Below are 20,841 nucleotides of genomic sequence, written 5' to 3' on the forward strand. Positions count from 1 at the left end.
GAGAACTAAAGACTGTCATAAGTTAAGATGACAATCACAGGAATAAATTGGGAGTATGTTAGATTGCTTTTTACTCTTCCACATAATTTAAGATAATTTCTACATTTTTTGCTTATATTTTTATGCTGTAAAATTAATGACTTCTATGTCTTTTGTGTGGAATGTGCAGTAAATGCTTTTCCCAAGTACTCATGTGACACAGCCAGCTTGGGTCTCTTGATTGATTTCAACCACATCTAAATAGGAAAATGACTGGATTTGGAGAGATGTATTCTTCATACTGTTGGTAAAGGTTGGTAAATACCACTGTTAAGAGAAGTATCTCTTTTTTGTGTTCTATAGAGACAGACTATATCTCAGCATGATAAATCAGCAAGTTTCCTTTTTAGACAAAGGAGGGTTTGGAATGGAATGCATTATTACTAAAGATCCATTTGATGCATCTTTGACATACATTTAACTGAGGCAGATCACACCGAGATCTCAAGAATACCTCCAGGTTTCATTCCTATGTCTTTACCTCATTCTGATCTACCTTGGTGTAAAGTGCAGTGTGACTGCCTTTACAGCAGTGGGGCTGTACCCAAGCAAAACCTGAATATGTAACCTATGAGCTGGATCTTCAGACATTTGCTTCTTAATTTAAATTTTGAATGAACTCTGAAAAATTCAGACTTACTCTTCAAATTACATTCCACGAGGTTTCTGTTCAAATAGAAAATACCTCAAAGGTTATGTGGCTTCGACACAAATCTTTCATGAATTCCAGTCATGCCAGTTTCCACAAAATCAGTGCAAACTTGTTAAAGCTTTCAAGATGGGAGGAATTTGTAACAGAATAAAAATGTCAATATCGGTGTGAGCTTTGTACTATGTCCGTTTGGTGGGATGTGTCACATTGTTCCTGGATCAAGTCCTGCAAGTCCTACCTGAATATGATCTCAATAGCCATCTCAGTGTATTGCCCTGTTACTTGACTCAACGAAAATCACATCAGGAAAGCAACTAGATTGCCTAGTCATTAAGTAAGACCTATATGAGATGGTCACAAATCCCATCCTAATAGCAGTCTATAACTCTATCTCATTTGCACAATGAGGCTGCATCTTGAAATTCTTAGGCCTGAGATGGAGCTTCCCCATGGCATTAATGTTTATCCAGCTGAATGAAACATCTGTAGGAACCTCCACAGCTCTCACAGAAGAGAAAGTGAGAAATGAAATTCAAAGGCTCTCCCCATCCCTACGTATTCATGTGTGCCTTGAAATCCAGGCCAAGGATTTGGCTATAGCGCCAAATATAGGCGCTATAGGATTATTAGCTATAGCGCTATTAGTGATTTCTTTTACAGAGAATGACACGCATTCTGAGCACACCTAAATCCATCCTGCCTCTGCCCTGAAGGTAGCTTATTCTCTTCTTAAACCTGCCTTCAGATAGTTTGAACAAATAGTAGCTCAGACTAGTTCTGACCTGTTTTTCCCCTGTTTTAATTGTCTTGCCAATTAGCTGGGCTTCTAAAATATTTCTCACATGATTCACGTATGTCTTTCTTCTGCCCAGCATGCCATTTGTATGTGTGTGAAATGAAATGCATGGCAGAACTTAGCTATGTTCTTTCCCTTAACATAAAATTATAATATTCCAAAGTTATATTGACACTGTCTTTACTACACAGTATGCTGCAGTTGGTTTTATTTCTCATTCCATGTTTACATTAGGCCTTTTGTATCAACAGTGTAGCTATTGCATTTATTTCGTGGGAAATTCAGTAGTGATGATAGTTTCAGATGGCATATCTTCTTCACCCAGGGCAGTTGGTGTCTTACTGATAATACTTGGCAGTTTTCAAAAGGGAACTTCTTCCTGAGTAAAAAGCAATGAAAATGGAACAATATCTCTAAAAAAAATCTAAGTCTAAAATTTAACAGTAATAATGATTGTGATGATAATGGTGTATTAAATTCAAGGAATGAGTAATCAGCATGATTATGGACCCCTAAGAGATTTTTATTAGCAATGTCATGTACAGAGGACCCATTTGAAAAAGTGATACATCATTTTAAGTACTGTGCTAAGTATCAGAGTTCTTAAACCAATCTACAGCCTAAATGGAATAGACAGAAGCTGATAAGTGAAGTGACTTCTCTGCCTAAAGTAACATGGGAGGTCTGTGGCAGAGCCAAGAATAAAAGCCAGGTTTCCTAGATCCTACTCCAGTGGTATACACACTGTGCTGCACTGTCTTTCTGTATCTTTCAAGATGGTTTCCAGACCCCTATGTGCTGTGTACACAGCTACATCTATGCTGTAAGCACTTCACATATCATCCCTGAAATGCAGCATGGCTGCACAAAAAAAGCACAAAAGCAACATATAGGGTAGAGTGTTAGGAATGAAGAACATCTTATCTGGCTAGTGTTGAAAAGTCCTCAGTTTTTCAAAATAGTAAGCTAAAAAAACAAAGGAAAAACGCAGGGTTCCCAGTGTATAATTTTTCCCTGGCAGAATATTAGTCACAAAGATTTGCAAGGGGGTATGAGCTACTCAGTATGGACTATTGTTATTATACAGACACGTTAGAACCAATGTAGCAGGAGTATCTGGAAGCAGCAAATAATGCAACATACTCTCTGTTACATTGCTCCATCATCCACTTAAGAATATTTACTCTAAAGGAAAGAGTCAGTGGGGTAATGTCAAGTTTTCAGAATTTGTAAATATCTTCTCCTGACCTGCTTCTCAGTAATAAACCAGGGTGTCTTATCTGAAAAATCCCAGCTCAAGAATGGAGTTGTCATTAGCTTCAGGATCAAGCATTCATTAACCTTGTTCAAAGGCAACAGTCATCTCTACAGGACAGTTCTAAGAGGAGTAATAAGGATCTGATATGGCTATGTGTATGTCTAGGGGTTGCATGAAAACAGTCTGTGTGTTGGTAGATAATTATTTTGTATGAGTTCTGGATGTTGGCCCAGATAAACAAAAAGGCATTTAGGAGTCAAAGCTACAGTTGTTTAATGCTGAAATGTTTTGCAAAGCCTTTCCAAGAGCTGTCAACTCTTTTAGGCTGACCTGTGGCAAAGTGAAATAAGATGGTGCATGTTTTATTTATGGTGTTTCATTTTTATCTGTTCACATATTCATTGTTTTGATAGACACTGCTATCTTTGAATGATTTCTGTGGAAGGATGCCTTCCCATTAGTAAATTGCTTTTTGAGGTGCAAACTGCAGCAATGGTCAGATGTTGACCCCACTCAGGAGACTACCCAAGGAGTGAAAAGGCCTCACTAATAAAAAACTCTCTGCTGTCTCTAACATTTGAATATGGTGGTCTTTTAACCTGTCCTTGTTATCCTAGGAAGAGGGTGGAGATTTTCTATAATGAAGGATCCATAATACTAATCACAAAGGGGAAAGGAATGAAAACCCATTTTGCCACACAGAAGTAGGACAGACAGCCCCAGAGAGGCCTCTGTGCCAAAGAGTTTTTCCTTACGGGGGACCCAGAGACCAGCAGGGGTTAAAGTTTCTGATAAAGAAGGAAAGGTACTGCAGACCTCAGAGCCTGGAAAGAAGTACACCGCCTCTGTATGAACATCCTTGACATGATAGCAATCTGACATCAGGTCTACAGAGAGCTTGCCAATTCTTAAAACTTTATCTAGGATAATGTGTCACTGAAAAAGAGATTTCAGACACCGCTGAGAGCTTTTTCTACACTATACTCACAAATGCATTCGCTGTTCTGCCAACACTGATCGACTAACCAAGCCTTTCAGAGCCAGGAGCCCTTCACCCTACTGCTTAGGGGAGAAACAGGATTGCTCCATTCCTTCCCATCTGGGAGATACACGGGGCAGGTCTGGGTGCAGTGGGCAGGGTCAGGTAAACAGAATGCAGCACGTGGCAAGAAGAGCACACCTTTCCCCTATGTACAGAGGATTTAGAAGGATGCAGGCTGTCTTCAGCTAAAAGTCGGATGGACCCATCTCCTCAGCAATGAAATTCCTACTCTTCCTAGCACGGAACTCAACCTTTAAGGAATAACTCAGTCCTTAATGTAGCGAAATGGAGTCATTTGGCCAGAACCACAATGAGTCTGCAACTAGCTCGGAGCTATTGTGTTTTAGCTCACGCAGCAGACTCAAAAGAACAGGGGTTTATGCCTTTTGTCAATGCAGCATTTAAAGGGTCAGAGATGAGATAGGACCTGAGGCTTCCTGTCATGCATGTCAGTACTCAGACCTTGGGGGAAGAAGGCCAAGTGGTACTGACGGAGACATCTTCACTTGGCGCTTTTGCTCTGGGACAGTCAGCTAGTCAGAATGTGCTAAGTAACAGCCAGGACAAAGCTAATGTGGAAATTTACAGCTTCGTGATGTGATCTACTTTGTGGCTTCTCCTCTCACCTGTGTCAAGCCATATTCTCTTCTTAATTATTGTGGTGAAACTCCAGTGTAACGTTACTGAAGTCCTTCATATTAATTCATACATGCGTTGGTAAGAATTAAATTGGAATACAGGTCTCAAAAATTAGCATTTACATATCTCACTAGAGCAAATGAATTGCACTGAGTCACCATGAAAATTGACTGGGTAAGCTAAATGCCTAGTTTGGCTAGAGTCAGCAAGCAAGATACTTTGTCTCCACTCCCACAGACAGAAATCCACACCAAGATTTTTTGGTGTGCAAATGAGCCTGATTTACTTTGATTATAAAACAGACTCATAGCTTAATAAAAGAAACCAAATTGCCTTAACTTGCATGTGCATGTGGAACCTCCATAAATTATGGTCATATATAATGAATGGAATAAAGCCGCAAAAGTTACATGAAAGCAAATGTTCCAATCAAACTTATGTTATGGTGCAAATCTGAAGTGACTTCACCAATCCCGGTTAAATTTCCCTGAGTTTACATTGGCTTAACTGAAAACAGATTTTCCTCATTAGCATTCAGCTGAAACTTTCACATGACAAGCAGCACCACGAGGCTGATTTTTAAAGGGGTAGCTTTCTCCACACTACATGTAAGGTACCTGCTCCTTGTGCAACCTGAAAATAACAGCTTGGAAAAATATCACCTCTGAAGGACATTGGTCAGTCTTGAACATTTTGTGTCATCATATACCTCTACGTGTGTGCTAGCCCCTTGATGTATCTAACAGTCCCCTTTTCATGGGTACAACATACCCAGCTTCCAAGCACTGGTAAACATCAGATTCCAGCTACCTTTCTGCTTCCAGTATTTATTTCAGGGAATGCACATAGTATCTCCACTAAATTATGAATGTTGACTTTTCTTACCAAGAGTATAGAACATGTCTTTCAAACTTCCTAAGACGATATAGTTGGAATGAAAGCACAACCCTGTTTTAAAATTCAGCATTCATCACAGCCATTGTTTAAAGTCTCAGACTGACAAAAATTACAGAAAATCTGTGAAACTCCAGCCACCATGTACTTAACATGCCGAGGAGCTGGCACTGCAGCCTTGTGCTAGAGGCTTGTTTCCTGAAGAGAGACTGAGCATCCCTTTACACGCAGGCAGCCGGGTGCTCTGGTAGGAGTGCATGAGGCAGGAGGCTCATGTAAGCTCACCCCTCCAGAAAGAAAAGTTGACAAATATCCCCTAAGATCATCACCTGAGATGATACTCCCTCCAGTGACTATAACAGTGCAACGGCTCCAGCTGCAACTGACACATTCTTCAATGTATTAATCACCGGGATGTTTTACAAAAGGTGGTGTTGTGCCTGGCATAGAAATGATTTCTGCTGTTGACTTGTGAATTAAGCAAACTCACCAGCACACACTGTGTTCCTCTCCTACCGATAGTTTTTTGATTCTGATGTTTTGAGCCCTTTTGACAGGAGAAGATAAACCTTAACTCCAGTTTCACATCTACCTATGAGCAATGGCTATGCGTGGGAGTAACTGCTGGCAGAAGTTTTGACCAAAGTTAGACCAAGTAAAGTCCCTTCAGATTCACTTTTCTTTCTCACGCACAGGAATGTTCCTAGAGGAGGATGTTGTAATGAGGGTGTGACACACAGGAATGTCAGGAAGAAAACTAACTTCTTTATTTTCTGGCATAGAGAGATCTGGGGTAAGGGTTAAAAAAAAGTAATTGCTCTTTCCTGATGCTGGAGGTAGAGAAAACTATTTTGGGGGACCTTGCTAATGTCAGAAGAAGCCCCCGGCTCTCATACCTAATGGAAAATTTGAATGGCTGCCATGAAAGCATGTCCTGGATCCCAGCAGCTGCCTTTTAGAGAGGTGAAATTTTCACCCCACACAGAGCTGGGAACTTCAACAGGAGGCAGGAACTTGACAGACCCAGCCTTTTAAATAAGCAAGATGCTTTGTGGGAAACACACAAGACCAGGGAGCCAGAAACACCTGCCCACCATTGCCAAAGAGGGCTGCCACAGTTCCCCCCATGCTATGTCTGCAGTGGGCAGCCAAAGCCAGGAGCAGCTGCCTGCCCTCGAGGGAAGGCATTGTGAATGGTGCTTGTTCACACTCCTTTTTCCCCAAAACCCATCTATTTATTGATGTTTAAAAATACACAGTCGAAGGTATGGGTGACTGCCACATCCTGCCCCTCTCCGAGCACTGTTTTTATCACAACAGGGGCTGTGGCTAAGGCTGCCATTGCACGATGGGGAGTGCAGGGCTCCTTTCTGAAGAACAGCTTCGTTAAGGAAAAACACAAACAAACAACTCCCTGGCAGTGGCAGGCTTTGTGTTTACTGTGTCTCCAGAGTTTCCAGCTGAGAAGCAACTTGAACCTTACTCTTGTCTTGTGGTTTAAAGTTGTTTTCATTGAGCTTAGCATCATGAAGGCAGGTTCGAAGTTGTTCTCCTCTCACCTGAAGTCATGACTGAGGCCCTCTTCCAGTGCTGGGGATGGGATTGAAGTAATCAACCTAATTCCAAGGTGAGCACGTGATGGGGACTATCATTTTAATCTGCTCACCATTTGCCAGAGTGCAGACATGAAGCAACAGCAAAGAGGAGTGGTCAGGAGGACTGACTCTCCTCAGAACTTTAAAATTGCTCTTCCTGACAAAATGAGAGAATGAACAAAATTCAGATGTTTAGATACCAATCTACCCCCCCTTCTCCCTTCCCACAGGACCTTAGCTTAGACTGCCTTGTGAGTGTCACACTCGGGAGGCAACATGAGGGCAGACTGCAAAGGCACGGCTGGGTCCCAGGCTGATGACAAGAGACTGTGACCTCCCTTGTGTCCACTCACTGACAGAGGAGACACAGTGAGATAACAACACCATCTCCAGCTGGAAACCATGCCCAAACTTCTCCTGTGCAAGCTGGTTAGGAAAAGGAAGGGGGACAAGGGAGCTAGAGGGTGTGTTTTGAGCTAAGACAGTTGAAGCAGATTTGATAAAATCAGTTTTGGATGTCAGGCCAAAATATGAGCCAAGTAAGAGTAAGGGAATCATGAGATGAGGGACAACTTGCAGCAGCTTCTGGGATTTCTCAGTACTGAGCCAGGAAGGAGTTTGGAGTCTCAGAGCCAGCTCTGCCCTCTTCTTAACAGAACCAAAAAGGGCAGCAGTAGTGAACTGGTCAAGGGATCATATCCTACACTGTTTCGTAGTCTGAAGTGGTTGGGAGCTGCTGGACAGGGCCAAAGTAAGATCATAGGTGCAATGAGGAGCTTTCATCTCCTAGCAGAAAACCATAGGGCTGGACAGACAAAGAGAAGATAGACATGTATCCTAGTACTGCAGCTGTGCTGCAGCAAAAATATCTCATCCACAAGTAGAAGGAGGACAGCCCATCAGAGCAGCCTTTTACGCCTTCTGGAAAGTCATCTCAAGTGATTCCTGGTGATAAAACATTTCATTTGCTCCAGTTAGGGTCCTTAGATGATCAGATCAGATTTCATATAGATAAATCGCAGCCAACTAGATAGAAAAGAGCAAAATACTTCATTTGACACTTCCAATTTCAAGTTCAACTCAATGTCACAGAAATAGCCTTGCTTAGAAAATATCTGTGAATCAAGATTCTTAGTGCTCCAAGTACATCCAACAAGATCTATCTAAATAGCAGCATTAACAAAATGATAGTGTGTCCAGCCTCTGCATGCAATAAAGCAGAAAGCATAGAGATTTTCTGCTTGGCCCTGTTTAACTCTTTGATGAAAAGTTTCCATCTGTATTTCTAGACTTTGAGATTTTTCCCTATAAGTGGGTGGTGAACTCTGCCTCACAGTGTAGAAGTTTCTGCAGCAGTTTTAGTGTGCTGCAAAAAATAAGCTTTGAAACACAGTGAAGAAAAGCAGTGAGTCCCAATGTACAGGACCCAAACTACCTGTTTACAGACAAGAAGACAAACTCCCTCATGGTGGAAAAGAAAGATACAGCAACAACATTTTCATTTTCAAACAAGCACCAGATACTAACCAGCTCACTCTTCCAGGAAACATCCATGACTTACTGAACGGTTGCAAAAACATAATCATTGTGTTGCTAAAAGAAAGTAAATGTTTGATTTAAACACAGCTGCAAAAATACCTGGGGAGAAACTTAGGGTTTTCAGTCTCATATCATTGTCAAAATAAAGTGAGATGACAAGGAGGACCTACCACATGAAATACTTCCACTTCATTCTCAATCACAGTTTGCAATGTACATGTAAACAACCATAAGACTTCTTGTTTTGTAGCTAAATCTTACCAATTTAATCCTGGATAAATTTACAATGTAGAAACCACTCAGATGAATATCTGAATCAAGCTGCTAGTTAAATTTGCCTTTCTGCAAAACAAAGCCTTCAAACCTGCACATCCATTCTCAGATTTAACTGGGACTCTGAGGCACCCTTGTAATGTAAGTTATTCCACAAAGCATTTTTTTTCATTCAAAGACAAACTCACTTTCTGCAAACTGAATTTGGTGAACTGGAGCCTATGCAGAGCCCTCTGAAATGGAGGGAAAGATTCTCCATCCATGCCTGTGCAATCAAGTGAGTCAAGAGCAAGTGAAAGCACAGTAAACCTTATCACTCATACACTTTCTATCAGTATTGCTGGCTCTAGTTTGGCATTGAATACTTGTGGCTTCTTTTTACATGAGGGGTATATGTGACTAATTGTAGGTGTCTCAAGCGAAGGCATCTATGTCTGCACAAGTCACTTTGGGCTGCTTTCACAGAGAACAGAGAATTGCTCAATGCAATTAACACAGACTGCATGTGATGCAGCTCAAGGTGATGACTATGTTTGGTCACATGAACTTGACTTGACACAGGATACTTGATAGGCTTCAGGGAAGGGATGCCATCCAGCAGGACTTTGACAGGCTTGAGGAGTGGGCCCGTGTAAACCTCATGAAGTTCAACAAAGTCAAGTGCAAGGTCCTGCACTTGGTTCAGGGCAATCCTCAGTATCAGTACAGACAGGGTCACAAATGGATTGAGAGCAGCCCTGCAGAGAAGGACTTGGGGATATTGGTAGATGAAAAATTAGATATGAGCTGGCAATGTGCGATCGCAGCCCAGAAAGCCAACCGTACCCTGGGCTGCATCAAAAGAAGTGTGACCAGCAGGTCAAGGGAGGTGATTCTCCCCCTCTACTCTGCTCTCGTGAGACCTCCCCTGGAGTACTGCTTCCAGCTTTGGTCTCCAGTACAAGAAAGACATGGATGTGTTAGAGGGGGTCCAGAGGAGGGCCAGAAAAATGATCAGAGGGATGGAACACCTCTCCTATGAGGAAAGGCTGAGAGAGTTGGGGTTGTTCAGCCTGGAAAAGCACAGGCTTTGGGGAGACCTTCTTGCAGCCTTTCAATGTATAAAGGGGCCTTATAAGAAAGATGGAGAGAGACCTTTTACTGGGGCCTGTAGTGACAAGGTAAGGGGTAATGGTTTTAAACTAAAACAGGGTAGATTTAGATTGGACTTAAAGAAGAAATTTTTTACAATGAGGGTGATGAGACAGTGGAACAGGTTGCCCAGAGAAGTTGTGGATGCCTCATCTCTGCAAGTGTTCCAAGTCAGACTGGATGGAGCTTTGAGCAACCTGGTCTAGTGAAAGATGTCCCTGCCCCTGGCAGGGGGATTGGGCTAGATGATCTTTGAAGGTCTCTTCCAATCCAAACCATTCTATGGTTCTATGATAAGTAGGTCAGATGTAGGAACTACACTGTTGTCACCTAATGCTAGGAGAGATGGATTCCTACCACAACCTCTGTGCTAGACTAGGAAGTGTCAAGACTGAGGTACCTGACAGCGGATGGGTCTATAATGGTTCAAGACTGTTCAAGTCCAGGCTGAATGAAAAAGAGCTTGAACTCATGTTAAGGTATTCAACATACCCAGAATTTGCTGCTCCAAGAGGCGGGTTTGGTTTGATGAAGGCTTAAAGGTGTGGCTAAGTCCTGAAAGATTTGTTGGCCCAGTCTTAAGTGACAAAGTACACTTGCCCTCATTACCTTCAGCAGACTTTTGATCAGATACCAAATGTACACAACCAGTCAAAATAAAATTACCTTCTGCCTTTTTGGCATTACCTAACCGGATGTTTGCTATTCCACCTGTATTGTCTATGCCTGCATTAACCTTAAAAGTCTCTTCTGATCCCTAAATATGTGAAGAAAACTGCACTTTGAACACAGCAGCACTAGAGATGATGGCCTTGGTCCCTAATGCCAAGAAATAGTAAAGCTTTGAGGAATGCTTGTAAACACGTCTGCTCCACTCCTGTAAACATAGTCACTGTCCACCTTCACATCAGAATTAAAGGACAAAATTGCATTCAGTGGGAATGGAAGTGAGCAGGTAACTACTGAAGTACCTTCTGGTTATAGTGGGCAGGACAAGAATAATGAGTTCAGCTTGTGGCAAGGAAGATTTACGTCAGACATTAGGAAATACTTTCTAATGATAAGAATAGCAAAGCACAGGAATTGCCTGAGGATGCTGTGACGCCTCTATACTGGAGGTCTTTAAAAACAGGTCAGACACACATCTATCAGGAGTGGCCTAGGTATAGGATATCCTGCCTTGGGTATCTGGACATACTAGGTAACCTCTTTCAGCCCAGTGCTGTCACCATTCACACTAGTTCCCTATAGCCTCATTTTAGGGTTGTGGAACTGAAAAGAGAAATAAACTAATTAGGCTCTTTGGGTATTATTCTTAGCAGGAAGCTTACCAGAATGCAGGGAAGTTTCCAGGAAGATCTCAGGATCTTGAAGCCCTCATCAAGTCCCTCCAGCCAGCAGAAATTTATAATCAGATTCCCTTGCTTTATTCAGGTGAGTCCCAAGAACACAGGCTGTGTTTCTGTGAGTAGGGTCTGAGGTGGTGGCCATGACCCTCAGGCCATTCAGTCTCCTGATGTTTGAGTTCTTTCTAGGATGTTCCCGAGTGGCATGCAAGGGAAAGAGTGGAAAAATCTCAGCAAGTAGGATCAGACACAAGAAGCAGTGAGCAAGACAATATGTCATTGATCAAGCAGAACAGCAACTAGGTCCACTGAGGTAGGGGTAGATAAGCCTTTATTAAGCATTAACCACTTGCAAATTGCAAGCCTAAACTCAATTACATGTAGAAAACACCAAGCACATGGCAGGCACATTTCAGACAACACATAGGGACTGCAGTAAGCTCTCATGAGCGATAGCATACTAGTTTGGGAGCTACTAATATAGCAAACCTGATACTGGCTGGGAAAATGAAATTCCCAAAAATGAAATTTTCACCCACAAATGGGATGACAGTTATACAAGATAAAAGGCATCATAAACAGTAGTGCACTTAGACATGCAGAGGCAACTATAGGAAAAGGCTGTTATAAAAATACATACATAAACTCTGGTCACCAATAAATAATGTGTTTCAAGTGCTTTAGCTTTTCTCCTGCCATCCCTCTGCCAGGCAGGAAGGACCTCTGGGACTGATACAGTTTAACCAGACACAGAGTTTATCTCTAGATTCTCTATTTCCTTTTGTAAAAGAATAAAGAACAGGGCTTACGTGTCTTCAAATTTTTTAGTTTTGGTTATTTCCTACACACACATGCTTCCTTTTCCTCCTCTGTGAGTAGATAATTTCTTGCATCAAGTTGCTGGAGGGCTCTGCCAATTCATAAAATTTTAAGTAAAAAAAAGAAAATTATATATAGTTCCTCTAGCCAGGAAAAACAATATACACCTCGACTTCTGATTATCAGTGTCTGTGGTGAGTGTGTGCCATACGTAATTGATGAATAGTCTTTGATCTGACATTCACTTGCACAGTAAAATATTATTTTTTAATAAATTCAAATAGCAAATAAAGATCTAAATACCTACTTGTTCCCAAACCAACCAGGAAAAAAGGTAAATGGTCTCAGTTCTCTACCTTATTCATTGTAATATCTAAACCCAAGTTTTAATTTGGTTTAAAATCTGGAATAATCCCATGAATGCTGCATATAGTGAAGAAATTGCCGACAACTCTTGATGCCCTCTCACAGATATTTATAGGGGGGTTATCAGAAGCACTCAGCACTGGCCAGATATTGTTCTACTGGAGTAAATGGAAGCAAAAATTCCCCACATAAAGGTCTGAAAAGTCTTGACTAATAGTTCTGTGAGCAGAATTAAGCTTAAGTGACATTTTAATTATCACAGTTTCACAGTGAAATAGATTCGCTTCCAGTGAGGTCTCCAGTCCAGGTTAGTGTCATAGGGAAGAACAGAATAGAACCTTTTCCCTCATACCACATGTAGTGCTTACGATAAGAATAACCTGTGTTTCTCCTTTGCCGTGCACTTAGCATTTAGCACACGCTACACAAACATGGCTGCAACAATTTCTGAATAAAAGGTTTTTCAAAGGCAGATGGGCAAAAGAAACAAGTGTGCAAAGAAGAACCCAGAAGAAATGTCCATACTATAGCTCCATCTAGCTATTAATGCATCTTCTTTGTCAAACGCTAGAAGTATCTTGCAGATAGCTCACCTTGAATATGCACATGGTTATCATCTGGCCAGACCAAAAGGAACAACACTCTCCTATTAATATGCAAATGAGCAGTGTCTACTAGTGCTAATCAAAGTTGCACCGGAAAAAAGTGTGTCCTTTAAAAGATAATGGTGAGTAGCTGATGGACAGAAGGGTTTTGTAGTGACTAGTTAGCCACCCCTTGTGCTGCCCACTGATGCTTCTGGACAGTTGTTTCATTAGGAGAGGCTCCACATTAAGGCATATTGCTTTTTCAAATAGAAAACTATCCAATTAAGAATCTTATTTCTTCTGAGCAGTCAACTATGTAGGCTTAACTGAACTGCTGATGATGACTAAATCTTTTTAGCCTCTGTAATATATTTTTACTGTGTGCCCCTGTGTGAGATGGAAATACTTAAACTGATAATGACAATGGGGTGGGCAGGTATGTGTCAGGCAAAATGCTGTGACTAAACTCCCATTTACAGCAAGGCAGCAAGCTCAGGCACTGGCAGGAAAAACATCTCATTGAATCAGCACTTCCCAAACCAGTGTGTGAAACTGAAACACGCAGCAGCATTGCCAAGTTTTGCAGCAGACAACAAAGGATGCCTGGAAGTTGAATTAGATCCTAGTGTTTAAAACCTTGCTGTATAAGATGCTGCCCTACTTCTGATTCTTTGGGTAGCTTATGTTGCATTGGCTTGGGTATGTCTCCACAGTACTACTCTATATAGTGCAGACAGACAGACTCCTACTTTCTTTATTCATCTGTTCTCCCTCCATTTTGCTATTCCCGCACTCTTTTATCCATTTTTAGGATAAGTAAATAAAAACTGCTTAGCTCCTATTGAGCAGCAATAATAGTCTAAGCCATGGGAGTGGGAACATTTCCCCATTTCTCTTGCCACATTTTGCAAGGCGTGCTGCTAAAGGGGAGGGTGCTTGCAGGGAACTCGGTGATCTTGGCTTTACCCAGAGAAAATTCCTTGCTCACTGGGAAGGTTTTGAGAAAAGAAATCATTCTGTGACCCTGTTACTGAGAAGTTCAGGCTGATGTAAAACTATACCTGTCAAACTTGGGGGGAATCAAATCTTTTGCAAATGGCAGCCACTTTAATGCCATTTGAGAACATGCTTTAGATGTTCCTCTAGGAGACTGCACATGTCCTGACTGGTGAAGCAATGCAGTTATTACAATTGACCTAGACTTAACCTTTGATCCTTGGAGAAGAGCTCTTAAGTCATTTTTTATTAGTCATCTCTTCTGGGTCATGCCTCTGCATCTTCCTCTGTCACAATCCTTTCCTAACTCACCTCCAGGACAGATGCTGGCTGGCTTCTGGCGGTATATGCCAAGGGAGAAATACACGCTACCTACTTCTGCTAATACCCCAAGGGCCCCACTTATCTTTCTGAAGGAAGCCTGGGAAAGTCTAGCAAAAGCAAGCAGGGCTGTGTTTTATACCTCCACAGCCTCTGATGAGAATAAGAAATGCAGCATGCAGTACAAAGTTGACTTAAGGTATGTCACAAGCCAGCCAACTCTGAGGGCAATCTGAGTGAATAAAGCACTGCCTTGCTTGTCTGCTTAGACACACCATTACTGTGGCAATCTGGTACAGGGATGTCTACGTGCTTGCACAGCCCCTTGCAGACTGGGGTCCTTCCAGCCTGTGCTTGGAGATGTAGGTGATAAACCATTCGAACAAGGATGTCGAAACTACATCCATTGCCATGTTCTGCAGGAGATGATTCAGAAAGGACTATCCACGCCCTGGGCCTGTCATTGCGAGAGCTCAGTCTCCTGTGTCCCTTCTTGTGCTACTGCTAGCATTTCTTTACAAATCACAGCCTCAGGTATTGGTATTTTCTTTTTGATTACAATAACAACTCCATTGGCTTCCCCAAGTTGTTTTCCTTCAAAAATACTCTTGACACAGTACAAGGTTCAACAGCCTTCACAACCCTGTGATCTACACACCAAGGTCTCTGAAGAGCTGTGGTGGGTTAACCCTGGTTAGCTGCTCTATCACTCCCCCTCCTCAGCTGGACAGGAGAGAGAAAATATGATGAAAGGCTCATAGGTCGAGGTAAGGACAGGGAGAGATCACTCACCAATTACTGTCATCGGCAAAACAGACTCGACTTGGGCAAATTAGCTTAATTTATTACCAATCAAATCAGAGTAGGATAATGAGAAATAAAACCAAATCTCAAAACACCTTCCCCTCAACCCCTCCCTGCTTCCCAGGCTCAACTCCACTCCTGGTTTTCTCTACCTCCTCCCCCAAGTGGCACAAAGGGGTGGGGAACAGGGGTTGGGGCCAGTTCACCACACCTTGTCTCTGCCGCTCCTTCCTCCTCAGGGGGAGGACTCCTCACTCTTCCCCTGCTCCAGCGTGGGGTCCCTCCCACGGGAGACAGTTCTCCATGAACTTCTCCAACGTGAGTCCTTCCCACAGGCTGCAGTTCTTCACGAACTGCTCCAGCGTGGGTCCCTTCCACGGGCTGCAGTCCTTCAGGCACAGACTGCTCCAGCATGGGTCCCCCGCGGGGTCACAAGTCCTGCCAGGAGCTTGCTCCAGTGCAGGCTTCCCACAGGGTCACAGCCTCCTTTGGGCATCTCCCTGCTCCGGCATGGGGTCCTCCCCAGGCTGCAGGTGGATATCTGCTCCACCATGGACCTCCCTGGGCTGCAGGGGGACAGCCTGCCTCACCATGGTCTTCCCCACGGGCTGCAGGGGAATCTCTGCTCCGGCGCCTGGAGCATCTCCTCCCCCTCCTTCTGCACTGACCTGGGGGTCTGCAGGGCTGTTTCTCTTACATGTTCTCACTCCTCTCTCCAGCTGCAGTTTCTGTGCCACAGCAACTGTTTTTTTCCCTTCTTAAATCTGTTATCCCAGAGGCACTACTACCATCGCTGATTGGCTCAGCCTTGGCCAGCGGCGGGTCTGTCTTGGAGCCGGCTGGCATTGGCTCTGTCGGACATAGGGGAAGCTTCTAGCAGCTTTTCACTGAAGCCACCCCTGTAACCCCCACCTACCAAGACCTTACCACACAAACCCAATACAATAGCAAAGGGCTCAGACACAGACACAAGAGCTTGGAGAGCTGAGTAGAACAGGAGTTCTGGGAAAATCCCACAGATCACATCGCCTGAGCGGAAGGGACTGTGCTGAAGTGCTGCAGAGAGCTGCAAGCCCCAGCAGCTTTATTAGTTTGCTTCCTCTTGTGTTTTGGGATTCAGCACAACGCCCTGCCAGCCTCCTGATGGTAGACCCAGCTCAGCAGCCTCAACGTGCTTCATGACATCAGGCAGGCCATCACTGCCGTGGTGTGCCGTAGGCAGGCATTGCCTTGTGTGTGTTCACTTTTGGACCTCAAATTCTCCCCAGGCTCTTTGACTGGTCCTAGTTGTTTCCTAGTGAGACTGGCCAGTTGCTGCTCTTCCTGCCTTGGAAACGTCCTCTGGGGATGATTAAGAACATTTGGCTTGCTGCAATTTTTACACCAAAAGCATAAAGCCTGGTCAATCCCTACTAGTGACTCTGCTCATTTTCAGGACTCGGAGATCTCAGCATCTCAAGAGTGTATTTTTGAAAGGCAGCATTATCTTGACTACCACAGCACACAGTGGGGGGAAAATATGGAAAACACACCAGGCATATAGATGGCTATAAACACAACTGTAGCATTGCAGACTGTGATAGAGCTAATACATAAAACATACAGGATTAAAACGCACGGCACCTTGACCCAGCTGTTAATGGAAGTGGGATTCTCAACACTTGTGACATGGGTTGTTAGTCCAGAAACAAAGAAATAATTCATCACTGACTGCATGCTGCTGGCCTTTTATTTTAAATAAAAGGGATGAGAAGAACCATCAGATAAACATTACTGTCCTGCCTTGATTTTAGCACAGCAGCTTCCAACTTAGGCCTGCTCAAGGCTTTTCAGAGGCAGAACAGAGTTGTGCTGCCCCATCAGAGAGGTGGCTGCTCCGGCTGCAGGTGGCGGATGAGACAGGGAAGAGGCTGAGCAGGGGTGCAGGGCTGCACCGGGGGGATGCAGCTGAGGTGATGAGATGTACGGAGGCAGAAGTGTTGCTTTTCCTTTCCCTTCCACAGGTATCCCAACTCATCCCATGACCCCAGCCTGCCTGTCCCATGTCCTGAGGTACAGAAACGAAGCACGAGCACCGTGAGCATTTTTGTACCCAGCAGTCAGGTATCTGCTTTGCTGAGCGCCTGACACCGACCCTGATTCTGTCCCGCAGTCTGTAATGGGAAAGGCAACTTCACCAGCTGAGCTGAAGCACAGTGTCTGAGAAGCTGAGGCTTGATCTAGCACCTGTTGAAATGATAACGAGGATTCATGCTGGTCTTGGTGGATCAGTGAATCAATCCCCATGTGGCAACATGCTTGTTTTGAGTCCATCCCAGTAAGGGTAAATCACAGTGTCAGCTGCTTTGGGTTTTTTTGCTTATTGTTATTGTTTTGGTTATTGGCCATGAGAAATAATCTCATCCACCTCACAAACATATGCATCAGACTCCCAAACCCACTTACACAATTTGTTTATTTTTCTCAAAAGCAACACAGGGCAAAGAGCTGCCCTGTTTCAATATACTAGGTCATGGTCAAGACAGTCAACTAATATTTTCCTGTAAGGGCTAGTATTTACTATATGAACCAACTATCAAATTCATCTGACAAGTTAATCCATTAACCTAACTTTCATCTAATAAATACCAGAGAGAACAGATTCCCATTGATCTCAGCTGTCATAGGGATTTTGGACTCTTTAAACTCACTACTGCCTGTAGCTAATGGGTCCATCAGAGTTAAACCCATCACGTACGCTGTCTGCTTTCTCATGTCTTATAAATAATTCCCTGAGCTGTTCTTCTTATCTGCTCCAGCCACTTCTTCGCTTACTTATTTGTTTTTACTTATCCTGTGCTCTCACACTGAGTTCATCTGTGAAAAACTTCAGTGAGCTGTTTTCTGCTTCCACAGGGTTTATCCCACCTAATCTGATGGTACATTCTTAAAGAAGCCATACCATAAAATAGGTCTACCTGTCTCCTGTGGTCACCATTTCTGGGCTCTGTCAATGTCACAAGAGCCAGACCCAAACCTCCATCAATGTTCATGGAAACCCTCTTACTCATTTCACTGGGAATTATGCTTGTGGCAGCTTATCTCCCCACTGAAAGGCAGTATAGACACAGCAGAATCAAGCAGAAAGTCAAGCATCTGCTGGCATTCAGCAAACACCCTGTTTATATCAGAATTATACAGTTCGAAAGCAAAACTTGCATTAGACCTTGCCCACCAAACTCAGACACAGTGTTCAACCCAGTGACAGACCCCTCTTATCCTTTGGCCTGCCAGGTTTGAGCAAACAGAAGAACTTCTCAGGCAGGACTTCAAGAGTTGCTGCAATGTGGGAATCAAATTTCTAATTGGGAGGAATACCAGTGGGTGGATTAACCCCCATGTAATGCAGGTTGGCTTTGTAATCCCACCTCTATCTATCAGATCTGTTTGATTTTACCAAAAGAATTTCCTCTCTCGGGAGTTCTTCCCCCTTCTCCCACCCACTTTCTCCATGATCACTCCTTCTGTTGCTCTGCAAATTTTGGGTCATATGTGGCACCGATCAGTTTTTACAGCCTTTCAGACCACAAGCTAAAACCACAGGGTGACTACACTCACAAAGAAGAGAGCAGCTCCCTTCTGCTTCCCATGAACCTCAAGAAACCCACAAGCAAGTTGGATTTCACATTATTGTTCTCTTGAACTTAGGTTACTTGCATTCCCCACAACAGGCAGCCCGAACATGGTCCTTGCTTCATGCGGCTTGTGGAGTGTCTCAAGCTTAAACGTCTTTTGCTCTGGCCATAAAATCAACCTTTTGATATTCTATGTGTAAAAAATACCCAAGGAGCTGTAGTTTCTTGTCCTTTTGGCAAGACTTATCTCACACCTTTAAGTTAAAATCTTCACTTAGCTCTGAATTTGTAAGAGAATAGTTAAGAGTTCACTATCATCACATTGACTTAAAGCTCAGCTGTTAGAACAGACAAGCATAGAAAGTCAATGCTGACACCACATTTGTAAAGGTGATTAAAATCTTGGAAGCATTAACAACAGCTTGTTAAAAAAGGTAATCAGTTCTTTTTTTTTTTTTTCTTTCCTTATTAGAAGAATGGCATTTCTGTTCCAAATGTCCTTCTCCATAAACATAATCTGTCCCATTATGTCTGCGCTGCTATAGAATGGACTTCTTTTCCTTTTGTTTTCCTTTTGTTTTTACTCTTTTTAAATGAAAAACATCACTGAAAGGAAAAGGGAAGCTACACCAGAGCATAAATGTCAGGGGTATAAAGGAAGCCATCCTCAGCCACCCCTAGTGACTAATAAATGCCAGTAAAATTCATTCCACATCTGGAATGTGGTCGGTAGAAAATCCGACAAGTATAAATCACCACCCTCGATCAGAATATAAATCCTGCCATGATGCAAATAATGCATAGGTCGTATGTTTGTGTATTTTACTGCGGTATCAGGAGGAGGAAGGAAGGGCCAGGTGACAGGATACAGGGAAGTTAGAAAATAACTTTGTCCATTTCAAGAAACAATACACTGCTTCCACCGGAAGAGGAATATTTTTTAGAAAGGAAATTTACTCTCTCCTGCTTCACCACTGCTAACTACTCCTCCCCCAACTTAGAAGCCTCGAGCAAAGAAGAAATTAAGATATCTTGAACTCTGCAATCAGAAGGTCACGAAATACCAGCTTGGCTATGCTGGCTACATTCACTTTTCTTTTGTACAGCAGTTATTTTGGATCAGATGCAAGTGCATGTCCTGCTTCATCTCCTTGGAATATTTGCTCCTTCCCCCTCACTGCAGTTCACCAGCAGGTCACGCCAGCAGCTTCTCACTGATTTTCAAGAGACCGGGTCTCGCAAATGTGACTGTCAACCAATGCGGTCAAGCTAACACTGTCCTTCTCTATTTTTTCCCCAGGACGTGGTAAGCTATGGCACACGGGCTTGATCCAAAGCCCTCAGAAGCCAAGGAAAATGTAAAGGAAAATCCCCTCTAAGGGTTTCACAGCATGGGTGTATGGCAAGGGAGACCTTTTCTACTCTGACTCTGAAAACTGAGCTACGCAGCATGGTCACATCAGCACAGCTTTGGTAATTGACTCGGACTCAGCCTCTCTCCCACGGATTTGCTGTTTGATGTTTTCCTCATAGCTCCTGATTCATCCTGCAATATTCTAGATTGCCACAGGGGGAAAAAAAAAAGCTTATTAAAACTCATGATTAAATGTTAAACTGTCAATCTGAGCCTTTAGCATGTGTGAGGGAGGGTCTCACAATTCACACGATTCATCCTAGACATGCAGTGCTTACCACTTGTGTAATGCCCATGGTTGCAGACAGAGGGGCTTCCACTCAGCATGGTAGTATAAATCAGAAAAGCTCCACTGAAATGCTCACACTGTTTCTGTGTACGTTATCTAGAGAGGAAAAGGAGATTTGAAGAAGCATGTGACAGACGTTCTTCACACAAACAGACAAATTCAGGACCCAGGAGGGTGGCTGTAAATGGAGAGTAATTCCATTTTAGATTTATGACGTCGAAGCTGAAAAGAGAATTGGGCCTTAAATAAGTAAAATAAAAATAATTAATACAAATATTTATTTTTTTAATATTAAAATCAGTTATATGACATCATGAACTGAAAAGTAATACCACCTTCATGCAGAAGTGCAGCAGACTGAATCTTGGATCACTGCTAATTTGCAGTGATTGCTTCAGGATCTGACCCAGTGATTTTTTGTGGGATA

The sequence above is a fragment of the Aquila chrysaetos genome, chromosome 4 (assembly GCF_900496995.4).
Source record: "Aquila chrysaetos chrysaetos chromosome 4, bAquChr1.4, whole genome shotgun sequence".
NCBI classification, from domain to species: domain Eukaryota; kingdom Metazoa; phylum Chordata; class Aves; order Accipitriformes; family Accipitridae; genus Aquila; species Aquila chrysaetos.